This window comes from Copidosoma floridanum, unplaced genomic scaffold (assembly GCF_036245765.1).
Source record: "Copidosoma floridanum isolate Cflo_tuat_1 unplaced genomic scaffold, Cflo_Japanese_pri ptg000034l, whole genome shotgun sequence".
Lineage (NCBI taxonomy): Eukaryota > Metazoa > Arthropoda > Insecta > Hymenoptera > Encyrtidae > Copidosoma > Copidosoma floridanum.
Window position 1 is genome coordinate 10,436,837 of NW_028321911.1, and position 23,573 is coordinate 10,460,409.

General features: G+C 33.5%; 1 pseudogene; it reads left to right on the forward strand.

The window, feature by feature from the left end:
• Positions 1–742: 742 nt before the first annotated feature.
• Positions 743–23,573, forward strand: part of LOC149373279 (trafficking protein particle complex subunit 4-like) — a 32,454-nt pseudogene continuing 9,623 nt past the window's right edge.

Consider the following 23,573-nt stretch of genomic DNA (forward strand, 5'->3'; position numbering starts at 1 on the left):
TTAAATGAAAATTTACACTAAAATAAGTTACGAACTGTAAGATAAAATGAAGTAATCAGACTTCCTATTTCGGGTTCGCTCATAGCAGAGTGAGTAAAGGGCTTGCCCAGTGTGCAAGAGGACGGGCGTTAAGAGTAAAAAAAAATGCTCAGTCGCCATAAGAGCAGGTGTTAAGAATTTAATTTCCATTTATTATTCTTTAGCGTTTATATTCGTCAGCCTATTCTAAAATTTTAAAGGGTAGTGTATTATAACTCAATAAATGATTCCTCGAGATTTCATGCCATTCTGCTTATAATTATTTCATGAAAGAACCACCTTAATTTCACCTTTGATGACGATAAGTTTCAAGTAAAAGTTAATAAAAGACTTTTTGATACGCCGTGCCCGGGGAACGAGATTATGAGCCATCTAATGTGGCTCTGCAAAGATCTCGATGCGAGTGCGCAGCACGGGTAATGGTTACGTGTGATAAAGTGTAAATTCAACACTGAAAATCGAAAAAAAGTTCTTGTAAAAGTGTATGTTGTTGTTCACGTGTCCCGTTCAAGTTTTAAAATTGAAGAGATTATATGCAAGTGATCACAGATAAAATAAGTGTCAATCCAACACTGAGATGTTTAAAAAAAAGTTTAGTGAATGTGATCAAAGATATACTGGTGTTAAGGGGGGTGTATTTACGAAGAAAAAAAAAGAATCGAAAAATCTCGAAGAATTTAGAGAGGAAATAAGCAATTCCAAAATGGCGGAAATTTCGATACCTGTGTTTCATGGCTACGATTATGCACACTGGAAAAAAAGAATCACGATATTTTTAAAGTTAAAAAAATGTGCAACGGTGATAGATAGAGAAAAAGTATCGACGGGCAAAGAAGACGAATGGGCCAAGAACGACTTGAAGGCCATGAATATTATATTTACAATGCTATTTTGAATAAGCAGCTAGAATTTCTCGGTGATATGGACACGACATTCAAGATTATGAAAAAGTTTGATGCTGTGTATTTACGGAAATCAACAGCTTTGCACATAATATGCTGGAATAAGCTGAAAAAAATCAGTTTGAAGGATTTTCAAGAATCATCAGCTTTTATAAATGAATTTAAATAATCAATGAACGAGTTGAAAGCAGCTGGTGCTACAGTGAATGAAAAAGAAAAGTTGAATTATTTATTGAGAAGATAACCACAATCGAATCGATATATTGATGATTTAAAAGACGCGTTAAAACCGGAGGATCAATCAGTTAGTTATGTGATCGATAAAATAAAAATGTCGGAAATTAAAAGTGAAAGTGCTAGTGCAAGCGTAAAATCGAATGCTTTCGTGTCGAAATCAAAAGGTCACGAGAAACAAGAAAGAGCCTGTTTGGTGGTGAAATTGGACATTTCAAGAAAGATCTCAGTAAAAAATTATTAGCGATTAATTGTAGCTTTAATTATAGCTATAAAGACCCACATTTAAAGCTATAATCAACTACAATGTACCCGTAATTGTAGCTTATTATTAGCTGTAAAATGTAGGTGCTTATAGCTATAAATTTTGATCGAATTTCAAAGAAAAAATGTTTCTAAATCTAATTTGTGTGTAAATGTAATAGCTACTAGCAGAGTCTGGTTAACGCATACGCACAGAACGCACGTGTGTAGGGGCGGCAGCTTCTGGAGGCGCTAAAGGGGGTGGCACGCTGCTTTTACTTTTTCAACGAAAAAAACACATATATACAATAAAATGTATAATTTAAAAATGATGTCTTGTGTACATTTAGCATCATATTTTTATGAAAAAAAAATTCAAAATATTAAACTACAATATTTACATTAATACCTTTCGTGATTTTTTCAAAGCAAATTCGTCAATTATTTCTTTATAGTCTAGATTTATATTTAATTCTGCTTCCATAGACAACAATGATAAATAATTTAATTTTTCATCCCCTAATGTACTTCGTAAATAGTTTTTAATGCGTTTTAACGCTGAAAATGATCGTTCTCCTTAACAATTAGAAATCATCATACATAAGTAAAACGTTTTTTTTATTACGGACATCTTGTTAATTGATCTTTAGTATATTACCCTTTTCTGTTTTAAAACTCTTACCTGAATAATAAAATAAAACTATTCCTTGTACATCAGCTTCAAAAAAATACGAGAAAAAATTAAGCTTGTAGTTCAATAAATTGCAAGTCAGGTTATGACACTAGAGAAGAGACCCTTTCTCAACAAAAAATCGTCTACAGTGAATCTCCGATTAAAAGCCAGAAGAAACGACCTTAGCGGCAAAGCATATTTTTAATTAAAGATTAGTCAATAAATGTTCAAGATTAGCAGAACGCAGAACTATTACACTAAAACATAGGACGTGATTCAAGACAGAGATAGCCGAAGAAACAAACGTATACCTATCACTCATGTTTTGTTTGCTCTTAAGGCTTCCCACCTGATAAATCTCACCTGAGATCTTACCTAAGATCTCAGGTGACCATCTCATGCCAAATACTCACCTGAGATTTCAGCTTAGATTTATTAAAAAATATTTATACTAAAAAAAAAATTTTTTAATTTATTTTTCGGTATTGAAAGTTGCCCCGTTGTTGTTACAATTAGGATGGTACATCGAAAAACACATCTATAAAGGTGTTTTATGTATATTTTTTAAAAATGAAATCAATTTCTTCAATTCTTAGGTGCTTTCTCAGATGAGATCTCACCTGAGACTAGAAAAAATTCATTTCATTTTTCTCAATCTCGGGTGAGATCTCAGGTGGGTCTGCTACAGTGCTACTACCTGCTTCAAATTAAGCTGCATTGTCATGGGTCGGAAACTTCAATATCTGCGGTTGGGTCTCTCTAGTATACTTAAAATGTATTAAGCTCATCTAAATAATCACTGGTCATAAGGTACTGTAATCTAGGCGTACAGAAGTGATATCGCGTAATAGTGCTTGTTTCTTTATTAATAATACAAGCAAAATAATTTCAGTCTTTGAGGTGCCTTGTAGCGTCTTTAAGGCGTTACTTAAAGTTGTGTATCAGTATAAATTTAAAGAGGCGTGTTGAGTATATTATACATTTATATGAACGTATTCGCTATGCGCCTATGTCAGGTGGTGGCGTCGAGTGAGAAAAATTGTCCCTCGCTAAGATCGCCAGAATGCATGGAGCCTTATAGGAAATTTTTTAAATAAATTTAAAAAAGTTATTAAGAGTGGATTGACGAAATAAATCAGTGGTTTGAGTGTGTATTATGTCAGTGTACAGTAATAAAGGACCCCCACCAATTAGATGGGATTTTGGGTCCCAGTTAAATTGGCTAAAGTTAATATATGTTGTAGATTATGATCTTCTGAAAAAAAGTTTCCACAGGTGCAAGTCCCGACAATGAGCAGTTTTTGAGTAAATAATTATTCAAGTCGCCGATTCTGCAAAGGTTAGTTTAACAGGCTACGCAGTACAGCCAATGAACATAGCTCGTTCGATGTACAGAGAAGTGATCGGAAATGGTTATGTCGAATGCATCTACCATTCTTGATTATCGTTAAGCGCAATATAAAATAGTTCTAGTTCAATCAATAGTATCGTGGATCATTTGTATTATTGTCTTGTAAAAGAAATCGATAGCGTTTAGTATGAGAAAGTGCTTATCGTAGTCAACCGATGAATAAGAAGTTTTATTATTATTTAACTATACATAGCCAAGAAATACTCAATCAGGATCGTTAATATAAATTGTCACAACTATTCTTATACTAATAGATATGCTGACCCTACTTTTTTACATATAAATTCTTTAACGACTCTTAACAATATTATTGTAATCGAAATCTATTTTGTTATTAATTATAACTAAATCGATCGTTTACTGATAATGAATATTTTTCTCATTTCATGTCTTTATTATTTTATTTAAACTATTGCTTACAGGTATTGTGAGCTTGAATCTCGACTCCACCACCTCGTCCTCGTCCAGTTTCCAAAACCTACTACTTGTTGATCCCACGTTATCCCGGACCTTTTCTTGTGGCTATGAATACTGACTCCCGTACACGGGATTAAGTTCTTCTAAAACAAATAACCAGTTCTTTCGATACGTAAAAGTACTTTTGTTCATACAACTTATCTTTTAAAGGAAAATAAAAACATGTTTTTTAAAGAAATTATAGGGACTTCATTAATATGCATTAGTACTCAAATAAAGGAATATATTGAAAAATTATTTGAACATTATAAAAATTCCTGAAACTAATGAAACTATTCTCATTTATAATCGTTGTTCATGATTCAACTTTGTTTAATAACTGTTTTACTATTGTAAACATGTAATACGATGGATAAAGCATAAAGTAAAGCGGGCCGGGCCGAAGGATAAAAAAATTAAAAGGCGTCCCTGGATGAAAACGACTTTGAACTCTGGCTTTCATTATTGAAATTTTTTACACAACTACGGACCGTTTATTACTGCATTTCGACTATGTATGAGTATCTATCTGCACTCGAGGATTTTTCTTAGTCAATCACAACGAAATCACCCATACTCATATATGTAACCAACGTTCATTATTCGCGTACGAAAAAGAAATCTTATCTTTCATGTACAATACTCACCTTTCAATGCCAAAGAACATTTGTTAATTAGTAGGAGCAAACCGTCTTGGCTACGATAAACAATTGTATCGATATTACATATAGTTTGACTGTGTTCGCAACCTGTACAAAAAAAAAAACAAATGACAAAGTTTGAGGTCCGAGGTCCAGCATTGTGCTCAATAATAAACTTCTTGTTATTGACGGAAGACAATTATTTTTTAAAAGCACTGTGTTCATTAAGTTTAAAGAAAAGATCAAACGGTTCTTTATTGTAACCGTTCAAGTTCGAACATTAAGCCAGTCATGTAGCAAGATATAAGGCCAAACTTTTAGCCATACATCCAGCCGTAAATACAGCCACACATTGATCCATACATTGATCTATACATTGAGCCATACTTTTAGCCATACTTTGAACCATACTTCGAACCATACATTTAGCCATACTTTGAGCCATACTTTTAGCCAAACCTCGAGCCACACGTTTAGTCATACTGTCAGTGATACTTTAAGTGACGTCTGGTGCACTACATTCAGCCACACATTGTGCTATACTTGGAGCTGTACCCTTAGCCATACTGACAACCTTACTTTTATAGCCATAATTTTAGCCATTGTTAAAGCCATACTTTTACCTACCTATTAGGCCATATTTTAATCCATACATTTAGCCATACTTTAAGCCATACTTTGATTCATACATTGAGCATACTTTGAGCTATACATTGATCCATACATTAAGACTGCTTTGAGCCATACATAGAGCCATACTTTGAGCCGTACTGTTAGCCATACTTTTATCTATACTTTTAGCCAGACATTGTGCCATACTGCAAGCCATACATTGAGCCATACTTTTAGCTGTACATTAAACCATACATTGAGCCATATTTTGAGACATACTTTTAGCCATACAATTATTTTTGCCAGCTAAGCACGATCATCAATGATGGGTTGAGATTTAGATGGGAAATGATGGACAGAGTAGTTCTTAAACATTGACAAAAATTTTACTTGAATCTCGACTATCAAGAGTACTTTAGCGTGGTTCTAGACCAACAAGAGTACCTCCAAGCGGATCTCGATCCTTAAAAATACCTCAGAAGGTTTCTCAATCATTCAAAATGCCTATGAGCACTCTGCAACCGTTAGGAACACCTCTTAACTGTTTTTAACGGTAGTCATAGCCTTCAAGCAGTTCTTAATTATCTAATATATCCCCGAGCAGTTCTTGACTGTCGGTAGTACCTCTTAACAGCTCTTAACTGTTGAAAATACCTTTGAACAGTATTCATAGGTCATTTTAAAGCCTCTGAGTGGTTCTTATACATCGAAAATACCTCAAAGCGCTTCTCAATTTTCAGAAATACCTCTGAGTCGATCTTGACGATCAAAAATATTTCCAGGCAGTTCTTGACTTTTGATAGTTTCTATTAGCAGCTCTTAATCATTAAAAATAACTCCAAGCAGTCTTCATAGTTCATTAAAGCCTCAGAGTGGGGTTCTCGACCACCTTAAGTACTTTCCAGTGGATTTCGACCATCAAAACTACCTCCAAGCAGTTTTCGACCACTTATAATATCTCTGAGCAGTCTTTATTGGTCAGTAAAGCCTCCAAGCGGGTTTTTGGATATCGACAATACCTCTGAACGGTCCTTGACCATGAAGAATATCTTTGAGTAGATCTTGACCATCGAAAATACCTTCAAGCAGTTCTGGACCGTCAAAGTATGGCTAAAAGCATGGCTCAATGTATGGCTAAACGTATGGCTAAAAGTATGGCTCACTGTATGGCTCAAAATATAGTTAAACGTATGGCTAAATGTACGGCTTAATGTATGGCCTAATGTATAGCTAAAAGTATGGCTCAAAGTATATATGGCTAAAAGTATGGCCTAAAGTAAGGCTTAATTGTAGATGCATTCGACATAACTATTTCTGATCACTTCTGCGTATATCTAACGAGCTATGTTCATTGGCTGTACTGTGTTGCCTGTTCAACTAACCTTTGCAGAATCGCTGACTTGAATAATTATTTACTCAAAAACTGTTCATTTTCGGGACTTGCACCTGTGGAAATTTTTGTTTAGAAGATCATAATCGACAACATATATTAACTTCAGCCAATTCAACCGGGACCCAAAATCCCATCTGATAAGTTCCAAGTTCATAAATATACATGCTTGCACTTGTGTGGATCTCGATAAACACAAGTACTGCTTACATTTATCTATTTCTCACAAAACAGTATTTAAAAAAAGTAAATACTAATGACATGTTAGGTTAACTTTTACACATTAATATTACGTTTCCGTGGATTACTTGTGTCCTTTAAACTATACACAAGTGTAAGCATGTAAATGCACTCAAATATGCTGAGTTATTACAGTCGCATTTTCATTTTTTCCAATTTTGTAGTACACGTAATAACGCCAAACGAAATTTATTGTACACCAACATTGTACACACTTAAATCACTGATTCGTTTGGTCCATTCGATCTTAATAACCTTTTTTTTGAATTTATTGAAAAAATTTTCTATAAGGCTTCATGCATTCTGGCGATCTTGGTGAGGGACAATTTCTCTCACTCGAAAGCGCCACCTGATATAGACGCATAACAAATATATGTATGAGAGATGGACTAGGGGCGCCATCTGTGGCAAATTACAATTGTATAATATTTGGATCGGCAGCGTTGGCCGCAAAGGTCAAAAGTTTGCTGCTGACTGCAACCTTTAGAGCGCTTCTTTATCAGCGCCACTGCCAGCCAAGCTGTGAACTATATATGCATGTATAAATAAGTGTAAATCAGCGATAGTTCACACCTTGGAGCACTGATAAATAAGCACTATGAAGGTTGCACTCATGTCAAATAGTTGAACCCTACCGTTTTGGTGTTGCCATTCGGATGGTGGAAATCTAATATTGTACATTATCTTATATTTAATCTTGTGCTTTAAAAAAAATAGGTATAAGAAAAACTAACTTTTAAACGTTATTGTGTTTTATGTAGTTTTCCAAGTGCAAAAACTGACTAGAAATCGATGAAAATATTTTTTATTAGTTTTTATTGGATACTTTCAGTTGGGATCCTTCATATAAGTACTACTCTACTCTAAGTATAAGCACCCGCTAACATAACCTTTAATAATTATGTACAATTAAAATAATGTTATTAATCTATTGTTTTCGAAAATAGTTTACTATTAGCCACTAGTACGTATGTATGATTATATTAAAAGTAGAGTTTGTATATCAAAAGAATTAAGATATCGATTTTCAACTCCACAAACCTAACTACACGTTGCTTTACGGCTTTGAAATACCGAGAATTTCGGTAACTAATATAATTTTGGTAATATTGTTCAATTCGCTGTTGATAATAGAATTGTTTGGAAAACTTTAGTTATATACCATCAATTTGTTGTGCTATACACCATATTTAACGTTGTTTGTAATTTAAATTGTTGTAAGCAATTTTCTATCACTACTTAAGACAAAACAAATTTATTTAGAGTTATTTTATGTGTTCTTAGGACGATGAAACAAAATTTTTTAAAATTTTCGTTTGACTTTAATAAATGAAAATTCAGATACAAAGTATTTCTAAACAAAAATGTTTAAAAATTTTGCATTTTAAATCCCACTATAATTATTATATACACCAATTGTGTGCGCTTGAATATTTTTTTTTTCCAATGTAAATTAAAAAAGAAAGACTAAGTATTTATACAAAAAGTCAAGACTATGCAAGATAAGATCAAGCTTGTGTATGAGAGATCGAGACAAGCCCGAGGCAAGTTTTCGTATTTTCGTACGTATTTCGATAATACGAGTTTCTTTAAAATTTTTTGCTGTCTTGTCTTACAGAAGTCCCAACTTTATTAAAGAAAAAAAAGGTATATTACAAGTAAGCATCGTCAGTATAGTATTTCCTACCATTTTTTGACAGCCCAAAATAATAATTGTAGTTATTATTACTATTTCTATTATTATTTATTAGGCTATTGTCTATATTTTTTCAAAGGTTCTCACAATTGATATTGGAATAGATCTTGAGGAGAGCTGGAATTGATTGGAGAGAATTAAATCCAAGGGCATTGTATTCTTCAAAGGTATAAATAGATGTCTTTGTCCATACTGTCTTGCCTTACAGAAATCCTAATTATATTAAAAGAAAAGTATTACAAGTTAGTTAGTTATCAATTAAAATCATGCTTAATAAACTTGCTTATTTATTCTGTGAATGGTGCACACTAATGGATAATCACACATTTGTTACATTAAAAATTCTCAACATTAACATTGTACAACAATTTTAATTTTATAATTAGCTTACGACTGTACAGTAATGGATAATAAGTGTAAGTCAAACTATTAAAATTGTATGTGTTAATAGATTAAGAGTTAACTTCCGTAGCAAAGATAAGTTGGGAAATAGCCAGTGCCTATGGTGGAGAGTGTTTCACTTTTTTCCCTACTCATTTGAGCGCACCATCGCGGATGACCAGTCGAACTATACGCTCGTTTTTCGCAGCGCAAAGAAAGACCAGAATGTACGTACTCTCGGGTCTCTCGGGTCTCGGCTCTCGCTGTAGCTCGCAGCTCTCGCATCCATGTATACCTACTCATGTTCCCAATGAGCTGTCTTCCCTCAAAAAATATTTTGCTTTGAATGTTAGACAGTTAAGAATGTTATTATGTCCAGTCAAATATTGCTTGTTTAATAGGTAAGTATTGAATACTTGTACAGCTAAATACCGCTAAATACTAAGTTTTTCCTCATTTAAAATGACAAATCGAGTAATGATAACGTGACTCCCTTCATGTATAACCTTTCCAAGTGTCGCTACCTATACTTTTGCACTGATCACTTCAGGGTTCAAATCTCCGTTACGGCATATTTTTTTTACATTTGGTTTTTTTATTTTTATTTTTTTTTTGTTATTATTAAGTATAAAATTTTTTTAATAATAGTATTTTATTTTTATTTTTATGTTTACGTTGCGTGAAAACTACTCTTAGTTAATTTATTAGTTGGGGGATTTCCTTAAATTTAAATTAATTTTTGTAACAATACCGGGATTTGCTAATAACGGGGTACATGTTTATTAACATATCATCCTTGTTAAGATGGATGTACAACTATTATTGGTATATTTAAAAATTATTCAAAGGTAATGAAATAACCCCAAGTTATTTGATGCTGGTTTAAATATGATGAACACTTTTAAAGAGGATCACACTTTTCATAACATAATTAACTATCACATTAAATGTTACTAAATCATTAACTAGACTATTAAGTATTAGAGTCATCAAATATAAATATTTTTTGGATGAATGTTTAATCAACAAATTGATCAAGTCGGGTGTCGCGGTATACGCTCTTATGAGGAGAAGTGTTTCTCTGCTTTCCTTTTTTAAAAAACAATGCACGAAATTTTCGTGGCTATCTCTGCTCTCGTAGCTTGCATATCAAATACATGAATTTATTGTGTATTTGTTAGAGTTCGTGATAAAGTAAAAAAAATATCTGTAATACAGCACTCTGTTTTTTATCTCTTACATTATAATGAAAAACTAAGTCACGATATATGTATAAAACTGTACACAAATAAAAATACTAACTGATTATTAAAAATATTAGACATAAATGATTGGTCAATAATATTTCCCGCTTAGATACATATATTCATGAAAATAAACAGAATCGCTTTTAACTGCACACCTAAAATTCTATTACCCAACCCATGAAGATTTATTAATTATAGTACAAAGTTAAGCTTTTTCAAAATTAACTTTTTATTCTTCGTTACTTTAACGTCAGCCAAGTTTTACTTTCTCTAGAGTCCTCAAGCTTCGTTATGAACATATTTTTCTTTTGATCATGAGATGGGCAGAGTTTCAATAGCTTAGTTAGCCAAGACACTGCGAGATTTATTTTGCCTTTACATTCTCGGGGTTCAAATCTTACTCTAAGGATAATTTTTTTTTTTTTTTTTTTTTATCGACACGGTTTGATGATACAAGCATTTCGTTTTTGTGACTATAGTATTAGCTTACGTTTGATGTATGCGATTTGTCATAAATACTTACTTATGCGTCGCATCTTCTATATAAGATTTATTTTAATATAAAGAGCTATAATATAAACAATGTTAAGAAAACCAAAATACAGTGAATGTTATGCATCAAAACATTATTAACTATGTTGACTTTTGATTGTGCTTAAGTGTCACTTAGTTCTTAAATATTACGCTAATTGTTAATGATACGAAAGCTTACTCACTGATAAACATTATTGTGAGCATGGCGGTTCAAAACAAAATCTGGGTAAATACAAATTTTGTAATTCTTTTTTCAACAGATTTACATACTACCTGTACTGTTATTAAGCGTTTTTTGAAGAAGTGATACATATTTTATAATTTTCATATAAAAGATTACACAAAAGCTAACAAGTACATAAGAACGTTCGTTCAAATAATTTTACTTGGGAACATTCTTGTTTAATGGTTCCTTTTACTTCTCTAAACAAACTGCTCGGTGCGTTGTTTTTTTTTTCTTAATTCAAATCTATGTACAAGTAACAAATATAAATTTATTTATTTACTATGCTCCAGAGTACTATTAAGGAAAGTTAATTTTTTTGTTTAAAAATAAATGTTTGAAGTAAAAATCGTGAAACACCTTGCTGGTAGCCATACTGTAACCACGCTAGTATTTAACACAACTTCAAATTCCGCATACATTTGTACAGCTGTAGGAGGACTCTTAGATTTGAAATGTTCCAGAAATAAAATTAGAAAATTAGAAAAACTACTTTTAAAGCAGCCAATTCTATCACTAAATACCTTTAAAGAACATTGATCAATTACCAATTATATAAAATCCCTGGCAATTGACCAACACTGATTTTTGGTATTGAATGAAAGATTTGGCTGCTTTAAAAGTAGTTTTTCCAATTTTTTAATTTTGTTCCTGAAACGTTCGAACTTTTAAGTCTTAAAAAATTATTTAAGATGATTGAACATGCGTTTATAACAGCATTTCGCAATATTTACAATTTTTTGTTGCCAAAATTTCTAACATTCGCCTACCAGCGTTCTAGTATAAAATAAATACATACATAAGTTAGATGCTAGAAAATGCAATTTACAGTGTTCATAATGTGCAGCTACAATGATTTTATACAAATGTATGATATGCATTAAAATAAAATATTTCTGGCATTGGTGCTTATAACTAATATCTTACAAACGTTTACATTAAATAACTAATTGATAAGTATCCATACAATTATTCATAATCATGGGATTAATGAATGGCAGTACTTAATTGGAAATTATCAGTTTTTTATCGTGCCCTCAGTGCATTGATTTGTATTAAGTTGGGATAATAGCTTCGCGCTGTTAACTTTTAAATCCATCTCGCCGCTCGAGCGAGTTTCACTCTAAAAATAAGCGCGAGGTTTACGTAGCGCAACTTAGATGGAAAGAGGTCAATGTATAATAATTTGACATAATACTTACCTATCAATCAACATCAATATCTATAATATCGGCGTTTGACCTAAAGATACGCATAAGCAGAGTCGTGGAGAAGGGTGTCCGCCGAGGCTCCGGTAGCGAAGTTGGTTAACGCACCTTCCCGGCAAGAAGGAGGCCCAGGTTCAACTCCTGGCTGAAGCGGATAACTTTTTTCACTGCTTTGTAATTTTTAATTGACAAAGTTTTTTCGCACTCGAGCGAGTTTCACTCTAACAATAAGCGCGACGTTTACGTAGCGCAATTGGGATGGAAAGAGCTCAATGTGTAATAATTTGACATAATACTTACCCATCAATCAATAACATCAATATCTATAATTGAGCTTTAAGATAGTAACGATTCTCTTTGATGCTAAACACTTGCGCGATGATCATTTAAACCATGTAATTCACAACTAATAATTTTAACAAAGTAATTGCTTGCTGTAGTTAAATAACTTGTTATTAGTAAATTTGGATCTAAACGGGGATATTGAATTGTTACATCTTTAACCGGAGAATTCTCACTCGAGCTTACCAGAGAGTGTGTTTTATTTACCGTGACGTTACCTCGTTTGCTGGCCCCAATAACATCTGTTGACAAAACGTGTCTAAAACTTAAACGGTACATTCGACAAGTAGGATTATTATTAAAACCGCACCTCCCTCACAACCACGAGTGAGTATATGCTCAACGCTGTTTTGATTGCAAAGACCTGTTGCCAACCCAAAATTTTGAAATTCCTCGTTTAAATCTTTATACAATGAAACTAAAGCTCTTACCGTCCATGGCAATCCTTTGAAACAAGGTGGTCTTGAATTTTTAACAAATCGCCTGCCCTTAGAACGTTTACTTATTACTACAGTGTACCATTTTTCAGACCATTTAACAAATTCATTTAACAGCTCAAGAATCTCTCAATTATGTTTCGATAAGGGGCGTTTCTGTTTATATACAGTTCACAAATAATAACTATTACAAACATCAATTAGAGAATCTAACTTTTCAATAAATTTAACAGTATCTGCCGCATTATCAGATACCAATCCATGAGGATCTTGTGAAGCTGTATGAACCGCAGCTGCCATTCGACGGCTTAAAAGTTGCATCGCTATTTTAACATTCATAACTTTAAAACTACTGGGTGTGAAGTGACTTTGAGTTAAATGACCTTGAAGTGCTACTGCTGGAGTCAAGTTCCCAAGAGTTCAGTATGTCTGAAAAATTCATTATAATTTTGTCATCGACATGAATGTATCTATGAGATCTCAATTGGACAAGCAATCGTTTTACAAGATGAGACCAATCAAAGACTACGTAAATTTTGCGATTTTCCAGAAAAAAATAAGGTTCTTTAACAGTTACATTAAATAATTTCCACATAAGTGTCTGATTGTTAGGACCTTGATCCCAAACGATTACTTTTACATTTGCTCCAATTTTAAATAATGCACTTAGGGTTTCTCTGATTATTTCAAGAAGCTCTTCAGGCGATGCACCGTGCTCATCAAAACCAAAAGAAAGCAATTGGCGCCAAGGATTTTTTGCATTTATACTATCTAAACATATTAATAAAGCATGACGAGCTAACTTGTCTCCCCTACGATTTTCACCCACATCTGTAAAACCTTAAATAAGATCTTGTGCTTTTGAATATTCTTCACTTGATTTGATCGACATTTCATCAAATTTCATTGCACACACGCATTCTTCTGGTGGCAACGAATCAATTTTTTCTCAATCGAGTGCAAAACTATATCATTCAAACCCGGTAAAACATTATACTCGGCAACCCACCCTCTGACTGTTGATTCCCCTGCTAATTGTACCTTTAAATCTCGCAACCGAATATAGCAAGCCGCAGAATGAAAATATATTATTTTACATAAGTTATTTTCATCCTTGTTATACTCGCTCTTCTCACGTTTGAATTGCATCTTTTTCAAAGTAGCAGCAGTTTTAGAAAGACCTTTGCCGTTTGCAACGTCATCAATTGAGCTAATCTCGGTTTTAATTAGGTTTTTAATAGTTAAATTTTTTCGTTGAACTTGTTGTTTTAACGTTTTAATTTGTCTAAGATTTTTGGTTTTATCTACTTTTAAATCCACAACTCTTTTTCTCAGATCAATAATCATCTGCCAAGCTTTACACAAAACTGATTTTGATTTTAAACTTGAAGAAGTTTTACTACTAAATTTAGGTTATGTTTTCGTATCTGTAATATGACTAGTGTTTATGCTACTACTTGCATTTACGATTTTGTTTTGTTGTTCAAGTCTTTCAAAACTTAAGTAATCTTCATTTATCTTAACTTCTCTAAAATTAAAAAAAATCTATTTTCCAGAAGGATACATGACATCACTTGCTTGTTTCGTCACGCTCGAGATCTCTTCAGATAGCACATTGTCACTATTTTCCACATAATTTTGTCCGCAAACCGTACCATCAATGCTAGAATCAACAGGCACATCAATGTTCATTAATGTGCCAGCAGCATTAACTATAGATGCTGCAGGCACATTAACTGCTGTGAAAGTTGATTCTTGAGGTTGATGATCAGTTTGTTCGCATGATGATTTCTTCTTTGGCTGTCGCTCCCGTTCGATTTGATGTTGTATCATGTAATTTTCATACACGATTTTTGCTTCAAGTGCCTGCCAGTTAATTGGAGTTGAATTTTGTAGCAAGCATACAATTTATAGTAATTGAAGCCTGTATGGTTTTTTAATGTGTAGTGATGTGTACATCTATATATATAATGACATCCTACCAATGCAAGATGCTTTTGCAACAAAAATTTGACGTAACTGTGGTTAAAAAGAGTTTATGAGGTGGTAATCTTAGTTAACCGGAGACCTTATAAAGTAATAATATAAGTTAAGTTACAGTGGTGCCGATTGCATTTAAATATGCCAAGGAAAAAAACCCACAACGCCCAAAAAGAGTACGTCCAGTGCTCGAAATTGAATGAAAATCGAGTATATTGTAGTTTATGGTATACTGAACAATACGCAGTAAGTCCGATTTAAAAATTTACAACTGACAACCCCATTGCATAATTATTAATTTTTAATTTGAATTGCTTATTATTTTTGTCGTGCCGAAAATATCACGATAAAACTTTATGGAATCAATAGGTATAGATAATACCTTCAATAGTTTCAAATTCTACATTCTTAAAATAATAAACAAAAAACTTATCGAAAAACTTATTGTTACGCCCCTTATTTTCGTCAAATTTAATACTCGAGTTTTGAAGCTAACTGCATATTGTTGCTTTTATTTTTTAATTTATTGAAAAAAAAATGTTTTCTGTGGGATCGATAGGAGCCGAGATACGGTAATATTATTGTTTCACTGCAGCGGCTGCCTTAATTATTATTTTGACTTCAGACCATATCCATTCCCTTCTTGAATATTATTTTTTTAAGGAAATTTTCTGATTTATTTCATCAACCCCTTTGTCGTAAACAAAAGATTAATTGCCGCCACCGCCTGCTACAAGCCAAGCGCACCCAGCGTACCAATGGCGCCCGAGCCGATCTGAAGCGCCCACTCCACTATGTGAACGCCACGCCACTACGTGAGATTCTTAGTTACAAAATTAATTGATCATAAACAAAACCACGGACGAATGTATAGAAAAATTTTTTCGTAGGTAATTTTTCCTTAGCTTTACGGTGGCGCTATTTATTTTGACGTACGTCGTCCCTAAAACGCCAAAAAATATATGTTTTCAAAAACACTTACCAAAAGTCAAGCTTTCTAGAGCTGTAACCAATATTTGCTAACATTTCTAGACAGTTGTGTCAGTTTTAGTCCATTACCAGTATTGAGCATCAATATAAAAGTAACATTAGAATAAAATTAGTTTGTGAAATGTGTATACAGAAAAAAAAACTAAACATGATAATGTATACAGTATACGGTACAAACTGTTTGCTTCCTTGTAACCGCGAAAATAGAGCAACTTGGCTGCACTCTCAGTTATCGAAGAATAAGCTGCCGCCCAGCACTGTTTACGGTTATATTTTCAATTCTAACTACAGTGAGAGCATTGTCCTATGAGTATAAATGGTCGTCCACATACCGAGTAATGATGAAGCTGAGGACACCATGCAAAAAGTCATCAACAGTGTTGAACCAATGATAAGTTAAACCAATAATTAATTAATTTTGCAACTAAGGATCCCGCGCAGCGGCGTTCACGTATCTCAGTGGGCAAAAAACGAAAAGTTTCACATATTGATTATAGGTGTCGTAAGAACTATAAATTTACTAGCGAAAGACAAATAATGCTTATTTAACCCCTTTTTTTCATGTAAAAATAATAAAAATATTTTTTGATGGTCAGAATTATACTGTAACTTTAGCAGCAAACATCCTCTAAGTAATTTAAAAAGTTTTCAGATCAATATCTTTTTGAATTTTCATTAAAAAGAGGTATTTACGTAAGATGCCACGAGAGTGAGAGAGATAGATCGCACGGTCGGATTAGACCACCTATGTAGTGATACGGAGAGAGAGGTAAAAGAAAAGACAACAGCCGACCTTTGGTTTTTTAGCTTACGGGCAGCGCTCATGATTTTTTTATAAACAAAAAAAACTTATTAAATTTTCAAGCCTTACAGTAAATGATAACAGATGAAACAGTTTTAAATTCACATAATACTAGAATATAGTATTGAAAAACTAATACACAATCATTCATTACAAACATACAGCGAGCAACAAACAAACCTTCAAAATTTTCTGCAAAGTAAGTAACTAGATAACTGAGTTAGTGGTTCATTTAGTTTAACCTTATTCACCTGCGGGAAATCGACGCAAAGAGTGTCCGTTGTGTGGTCCATTATTACAATTTATGTATTGACACCTCGAATACACATTTTCACTCGCCATGGTTACGTAGTTAACGTAACATACCACACGGAGAGAACTCTGGTACTACGGTAGTATGTATAGCCGCGTGCAACAGTAGTATAGTGCGTCGTATACGACTGTAGCGCCCGCGCGCCACAACGAAAGTATATGGCTTCTGCTACCGTAGTATTCGAAGTGTTAAGCGACTAGTAGCGCTGCCCTGAGGCTCATGAGTCAAAAAACTCATTTTCTACGTCGTTGCTACCACGACGATTTGAACGCATACTTTGAGGAAACATATAGTTCCAAATCGAACCCTCAGGGCGGCGCTACTGGTCGCTTAACACTTCGAATACAGGCCTCCGTGCAACTGTAGTGCGTGAACTATACTACCGTAGCTTCTGCCTTATACTACAGTTGCAACGCTGATATACTGAATTGGTATATTACTCCGCTTACCATTTTGCTCGGTAGCCATACCAAATCGGTATTGACCTCAACCCCAAGCTAATGTGCACACACACACACACACACACACACACACACACACACACACACAAGTGTGTATATATATATGTATATGTACGTCGTTTGATGCGGCGGCGCTGCACTATACATATATATCTATAACCTCGTGTTTGCCGCTCGTTGGAATGTATATGTATATATATATTTTTTTTATTATATACTTATGCGTATATAATATTTACACGATATTTTTTGTATAGTTTTATATGTATACGCATATATATGGAATGTGCATATAAAAAATTATCTCGTGAGGACAACACGGCGCGGTGGCGTAAGCTTTGTTTTTATACATTTTGTGACAAGAAAAAGAATTATTTTGAAGTTTTATAGATATTTTGGACGTTTAATCAACGTCCACTCGAATTTTAGTGGACGCATCCACGGTACCGATTTTACCACCTTGTCAGTATATTATAAAAGGTGACGAAGAAATAATTATGACGAGATACAATGTGTAAACGAATAATTTTAAAAACTGTGCTTTAATTTTTAAGATAGGAATATTTTATGTTTCAATAATTATGTTATATCTTTAAGCTCGAACTTTTAATTGATTTAAATATTAGGCTTGTAATGAAACAATTACAGAATTTTTTTAGTTACCTTACAGTGATTATTAGTACTTATACGGTATAAGATTCATTTCATTGGGATTGATGAAAACAACTTGTTGAAAAATACACGTTGCTATTTGTATGAGATTCATTAGATTGTAATTGACGAAAACAAATGATTGCAAGATACGTACTGCTATTTGTACGAGTTTTTTTTCATTGTAATTGACAAAAATAAATAGTTAAAATATATACGCTGCTATTTGTAAATAAAAATAATTTTCAAACGAATTATTGTTAAAATACATGTTTTTCATCATGATTATCTTTTATTCATTTGCCTAATACAATACGAGTCCTGTTTTGCGAAACAGAGGCTATCAGCATAAACCTTACTTTTGCAATATACTATTGAGGGCTATTTTAGAACGCGTAGAGCTGTTGAAAACGATGTATGTGTAGTTAATTACTATTTCATTTCGGATAAAATTACCTATTGTATACATTACTTTCAGCAGCGCCTAATATTTAAATCAATTAAAAGTTCGAGCTTACAGATATAACATAATTATTGAAACATAAAATATTCCTATATTAAAAATTAAAGCACAGTTTTAAAAATTATTCGTTTACACATTGTATCTCGTCATAATTATTTCTTCGTCACCTTTTATAATATACTGACAAGGTGGTAAAATCAGTACCGTGGATGCGTCCACTAAAATTCGAGTGGACGTTGATTGAACGTCCAAAATATCTATAAAACTTCAAAATAATCCTTTTTCTTGTCACAAAATGTATAAAAACAAAAGCTTACGCCACCGCGCCGTGTTGTCCTCACGAGATAATTTTTTATATGCACATTCCATATATATGCGTATACATATGAAACTATACAAAAAATATGGTGTAAATATTATATACGCATAAGTATATAAATAAAAAAAATATATATATACATATACATTCCAACGAGCGGCAAACACGAGGTTATAGATATACAAAGGAATATTCTTAAGTACTTGAGGAGCGGGAACCAGCGTGTAGATCAGCTTCCCCTGGGTCAAAATCCGTTTACAGAATGATTTTTTAACAATTATTCATTAAGTAAATGGATTTATAAAAGTGCTGAATTTCAGCGTATTTAGAACGGCCAATTTCAATGGCGCGGGCTGCCATGAAGAGCAGTGTCATCGATCGCAACAACATAGCAACAAACCTCTAAGTCGGTAAACAAAGTCTCATTAGATCCCCTAGTGGGCAGGAGATGGCGCTCAAATGTGATTAAAATAGTAAAAACGTGTAGCTATAAAATTATTAGAAGGAGATAAAGGGCTGAGTATCAGAAACGTAAAAACAAATAAATAAGCGTACAAAAAGGTTATTTAGTTAACCCAAAATATTATTGTGAGATCATTCTACATACGAAATTGACAATGACGATGAAGATGATGATGATAATGATAAAGATAATAAACATGATAATATAATATAAGAAAAAAGATAAATTGTAAACAACATTAATAATAATAATAAATACTTATAATAAATACAAATGTTTAACTTAAGCAGCTATCAGGTGGAACTTGGGCCGCACTTGGGTAGTACTTGAGCAGCGGCGCTTGGGCGGTACTTTGTCGGCACTTGGGCATAATTTGAGCAGCGGCACTTGGGCGGTACTTTGTCGGCACTCGGGCAGAATTTGAGCAGCGTCACTTGGGCAATAATTTTGCTCAAGTGCCGCCATAGTACCGCCCAAGTACCGCCCAAGTGCCGCTGCTCAAATTCTGCCCAAGCGCCGACAAAGTACCGCCAAAGTACCACCTAAGTGCCGCCCAAGTACCGCCCAAGTGCCGCTGCTCAAATTATGCCCAAGTGCCGACAAAGTACCGCCCATGCGCCACTGCTCAAGTACTACCCAAGTGCGGCCCAAGTTCCACCCGATAGCTGCTTAAGTTAAACATTTGTATTTATTATAAGTAATTATTGTTATTTTTAATGTTGTTTACAATTTATCTTTTTTCTTATATTATATTATCATGTTTATTATCTTTATCATTATCATCATTATCTTCATCGTCATTGTCAATTTCATCGTATGTAGAATGATCTTACAATAATATTTTGGGTTAACTAAATAACCTTTTTGTACGCTTATTTATTTGTTTTTACGTTTCTGATACTCAGCCCTTTATCTCCTTCTAATAATTTTATAGCTACACGTTTTTACTATTTTAATCATATTTGAGCGCCATCTCCCACCTGCTAGGGGATCTATTCAGACATTGTTTACCGACTTAGAGGTTTGTTGCTATGTTGTTGCGATCGATGACACTGCTCTTCATGGCAGCCCGCGCCATTGAAATTGGCGTTCTAAATACGCTGAAATTTAGCACTTTTATAAATCCATTTACTCAATGAATAATTGTTAAAAAATTATTCTTTAAACGGATTTTGACTTAGGGGAAGCTGATCTACACGCTGGTTCCCGCTCCTCAAGTACTTAAGAATATCCCATATATTTTGCAGCGCCGCCGCCGCCGCCGCCGCATCAAACGACGTACATATACATATATATATACACTTATGTGTGTGTGTGTGTGTGTGTGTGGACATTAGCTTGGGGTCAATACCGATTTGGTATGGCTCCCGAGCAAAATGGTAAGCGGCGTAATATACCAATTCAGTATATCAGCGTTGCAACTGTAGTATAAGGCAGAAGCAACGGTAGTATAGCTCACGCACTACAGTTGCACGGAGGCCTGTATACTACGGTAGCAGAAGCCATATTTATACTTTCGTTGTGGCGCGCGGGCGCTACAGTCGTATACGACGCACTATACTACTGTTACACGCGGCTATACATACTACCGTAGTACCAGAGTTCTCTCCATGCAACGAGTAAAAGAAAACCGAAGAAGCAAAATATTGTACGTAACAAACTAACAAAACTAAAAAGTATTCACTGCACGCAACACTAGTTAAAAACTATTAAAAGTACTGTAATATTAACGGTGTGCAAACACGATCTATCGATAGCAGACATGCATCAACTAACGTCGCGTGCTCAACTGGTCCTCGATGCGTACTAATAGCGCTGTCTCGCGTAGAGACAATAAAAACAACAACGCATCGACGAAAACAAAACAAAAGCCGTATAGCTAGGCGGGTATGGCTGCACGTATATTCTTACTGCACTGCATACATTTTGATAAGATCATTTCTTCTGTAATAATCAATGTACATAATGACAGCGCTTCATGATAGCTTATTTCGCAAAATGCAATGTATCGATTGCTGGTTTAACATATCTTTCAGTAAATATGATTTTTAACTATTAGATAACATATTAAAATAAATCGTGTAAATATATATATACGTATATACATACATATAAATACATACATACACTCTCGTGCGTCACATCTTTTATCAATTTATATATATTTGTAAGTATTTATGTCGAATCGCATACATCAAACGTGAGCTAATACTATAGTCACAAAAACGAAATGCTTGTATCATCAAACCGTGTCGATAAAAAAAAAAAAAAAAAAAAAATTATCCTTTGAGTAAGATTTGAACCCCGAGAATGTAAAGGCAAAATAAATCACGCAGTGTCTTGACTAACTAAGCTATTGAAACTCTGCCCATCTCATGATCAAAAGTAAAATATGTTTATAACAAAGCTTGAGGACTCAAGAGAAAGTAAAACTTGGCTGACGTTGAAGTAACGGAGAATAAAAAGTTAATTTTGAAAAAGCTTAACTTTGTACTATAATTAATAAATCTTCATGGGTTGGGTAATAGAATTTTAGGTGTGCAGTTGAAAGCGATTCTGTTTATTTTCATAAATATATGTATCTAAGCGGGAAATATTATTGACCAATCATTTATGTCTAATATTTTTAATAATCAGTTGATATTTTAACTTGAGTACAGTTTTATACATATATCGTGACTTAGTTTTTCATTATAATCTAAGGGATAAAATACAGAGTGCTGTATTACAGATATTTTTTTTTACTTTATCACGAACACTAACAAATACACAGTAAATTCATGTATTTGATATGTAAGCTACGAGAGCAGAGATAGCCATTAAATTTTTGTGCATTGTTTTTCAAAAAAAGAAAGCAGAGAAGCACTTCTCCTCATGAGAGCTTATACCGCGACACCCGACTTTATCAATTTGTTAATTAAAAAATTATCTAAAAAATATTTCTATTTAATGTCTCTAATACTTAATAGTCTTATTAATGATTTAGTAACAATTTAATGTGATCGTTAATTATGTTATGAAAAGTGTGATCCTCTCTGAAAGTGTTGATCGTATTTAAACCAGCATCAAATAACTTAGGGTTATTTCATTACCTTTGAATAATTTTTAAATATACCAATAATAGTTGTACATCCATCTTAACAAGGATGATATGTTAATAAACATGTACCCCGTTATTAGCAAATCCCGGTATTGTTACAAAAATTAATTTAAATTTAAAGAAATCCCCCAATTAATGAATTAACTAAGAGTATTTTTCACGCAATGTAAACATAAAAATAAAAATAAAATACGATTATTAAAAAAATTTTATACTTAATAATAACGAAAAAAAAAATAAAAATAAAAAAACCAATTGTAAAAAAAATATGCCGTAACGGAGATTTGAAACCTGGAGTGATCAGTGCAAAAGGATAGGTAGCGACACTTGGGAAGGTTATACATGAAGGGAGTCACGTAATCATTACTCGATTTGTCATTTTAAATGAGGAAAAACTTAGTACTTAGCGGTATTTAGTTGCCTAAGTATTTAATACTTACCTATTTAACAAGCAATATTTGACTGGACATAATAACATTCTCAACTGTCTAACATTCAAAGCAAAATATTTTTTGAGGGAAGACAGCTCATTGGGAACATGAGTAGGTATACATGGATGCGAGAGCTGCGAGCTACAGCGAGAGCCGAGACCCGAGAGACCCGAGAGTACGTACATTCTGGTCTTCCTTTGCGCTGCGAATAACGAGCGTATAGTTCGACTGGTCATCCGCGATGGTGCGCTCAAATGAGTAGGAAAAAAAGCGACACTCTCTCCACCATAGGCACTGGCAATTTCCCTACTTATCTCTGCTACGGAAGTTATCCCTTGATCTATTAACAGATACAATTTTAATAGTTCGACTTACACTTATTATCCATTGCTGTACAGTCGTAAGCTAATTATAAAATAAAAATTGTGGTACAATGTTAATGTTGAGAATTTTTAATGTAACAAATGTGTGATTATCCATTAGTGTGCACCATTCACAGAATAAATAAGCAAGTTTATTAAGCATGATTTTAATTGATAACTAACTCACTTGTAATACTTTTCTTTTAATATAATTAGGATTTCTGTAAGGCAAGACAGTATGGACATAGACTTCTATTTATATACCTCTGAAGAATACAATACCCTTAGATTTGATGCTCTCAAATCAATTCCAGCTTTCCCCAAGATCT